The sequence below is a fragment of the Scylla paramamosain genome, chromosome 14, assembly GCF_035594125.1.
Source record: "Scylla paramamosain isolate STU-SP2022 chromosome 14, ASM3559412v1, whole genome shotgun sequence".
Classification (NCBI taxonomy): domain Eukaryota; kingdom Metazoa; phylum Arthropoda; class Malacostraca; order Decapoda; family Portunidae; genus Scylla; species Scylla paramamosain.
In genome coordinates, this window is record NC_087164.1 from 12,689,923 (window position 1) to 12,692,261 (window position 2,339).

Below are 2,339 nucleotides of genomic sequence, written 5' to 3' on the forward strand. Positions count from 1 at the left end.
CGTAGCAAGAACGTGTTTATTTACCATCATTCGGCGTATGGGAACTGCCTGCAGTAAATGCACGGCTGGCAGATATAACCGGATGAAAAGGAAAAATGAGATATCACTGAGAGTATAGAAGTATTTTTTAAACACTTTATACTCTTATCAGGGACTGCCTCGTGTAACCATGCTTATTCCCTTATTTTCTTTCGTTTTTTATGTTCCTATTTTTTCTTAAAGGCCACAGAGAGAACCACCTAGTTCTCATTGGTGTTTTTTTTTCTTTCCTATTTATGATGCATTGTTAAAGTATCATTGGAATCGTTCGAATACCCTTGAAAACTCCCAGTAACTTCCACTTGGCAACGAGAAAAGCAAGAAACGTTGCAGAATTACAAGAAGTGAGTAAGAATGCCAAGTCTTTTAGGGTCTATTGTAATGTTTAGCTCAGTGAAAGAGGGAAAGGTGACGCTTAATGAGGGCACAAGTGTCGTACTCTTGTTAAGATGGCGCTGATGATGATGATGATGACGAGCAAGTTTTGGTGACGAGCTGACGAGGCCTAAACACTGGCAGCTGTTCTGGGTCACATCACTGTATGTAAGTATGTATGTATGTGTATGTGTGTGTGTATGTAGGAGAGGGAGTGTATGTTGCGAGTACCCGACCTATGCAAGCTACTGGCTGACTTTCCCTTATGAAAAAAAAAAAAAGGTGATATATTCAAGTTAATTAGTTGTTTATGAAAGAGAGAGAGAGAGAGAGAGAGAGAGAGAGAGAGAGAGAGAGAGAGAGAGAGAGAGAGAGAGAGAGAGAGAGAGCTCAGATACGGCCTTGTATGGAGTACAGTGCCTTGTCCTGGATGTCGAGTGCCCCCACCCACTTGCACAGACTGGATGCTGTGCAACGACGTGCCCTGCGCTTGGTGGGGATGGACGGACAGCAGCAGCAGCAGCAGCAGCAGGAGGAGCAGACCGGAGTCACGTCGCTGGAACATCGGCGGGACATGTCGGCGCTGGTGGTCCAACACAAGGCCCGGATTCTGGAGGTCCCTCATCTCAGCTCGCTAAGGCTCCCACCACGAGCTGTCCAGAGGGAGTCCAGGACCACCACCTCCAGTGACATGCTGGTGCAGATGCCTCGATCTTACTCGAGGCAGCACCAGCGCTCTTACACAGCCAGAACCTCCAGACTGTGGAATGTGTTTACGGCAGCCACGAGTGATACTCAGACAATGACACTCCAGCAAGTGAAAGTGGCTGCACACAGGTGGCGTAAAACACAAACTCCCACTAATGCTGTATTAATCACACGTGTATATATAGTAGGATGAGTTCGCTTTTGTATATTTTTTTCTTTATATTTAAGTATAGGCTTTTTAAATAGCAGCATAAAAAACGTGTTGTTTTAAGTCTGATGTAAATTTTTAGTTTAAATAAAAGAGAGAGAGAGAGAGAGAGAGAGAGAGAGAGAGAGAGAGAGAGAGAGAGAGAGAGAGAGAGAGAGAGAGAGAGAGAGAGACATTGTAGTCCAGATAAATGACGTGAATTCCAAAGTCGTAAGGATATGGTAAGTACAGTTCATTAGGGATGAAAAAACACAACACACACACACACACACACACACACACACACACACACACACACACACACACACACACACACACACACACACACACACACACACACACACACACACACACATTTCGAAGATGCGCAGAGGAAAAGCGGTTAAAAAAAAAAAGCATCTTCTGCTGAAAATACCACACATTAGCTCCTTGGCGGCGACCTTCTTGGGGGGATGAAAAACCTCCAAGGGCCTGGCGACGTGCTAGCAGGGGCACTCGGGATTCTTAGGACACCGGTTTGCCTTGCGGAACCTTCATTTCTCCCTGCATTTTATTGGTTGCTAAATTGTTTTCCTTCTTATTACTTTCTTTGTGCTTGGTTGACTGAACTGACTAACTTTCCTCTCTTATTTGTTGCAAAATCATACATATCTTCTAATTTTTTTGTTTTTGTTTTGTTGATTCTTCTTTATCCTAAGTTATTCCTATTTTTCTGTTTCATTGTTAAACTTCTTTTCTCCTTTTCTGCCTGCCATCTTTCTTCCCTTCCTTACTTCCTGCCTGCCTGCCTGCTTGCCTGCCTGTCTTCTTTCTTCTCTTCCTTCTTTCATTCCTGACTTCCTTACTTTCTTCCTGTCTGCCTGCTTTTTTCCTCCCTTCCTTTCTTCAATGCTGCCTTCCTTCCTTCCGATTTCTGACCATGACTGTACATTAACGTTGAAAGCTTAATTTTCTTCCTGCTGTGATCGCCTTTTGTAAACATTCAAAGCCCTGAAATAAAGCAATTTTC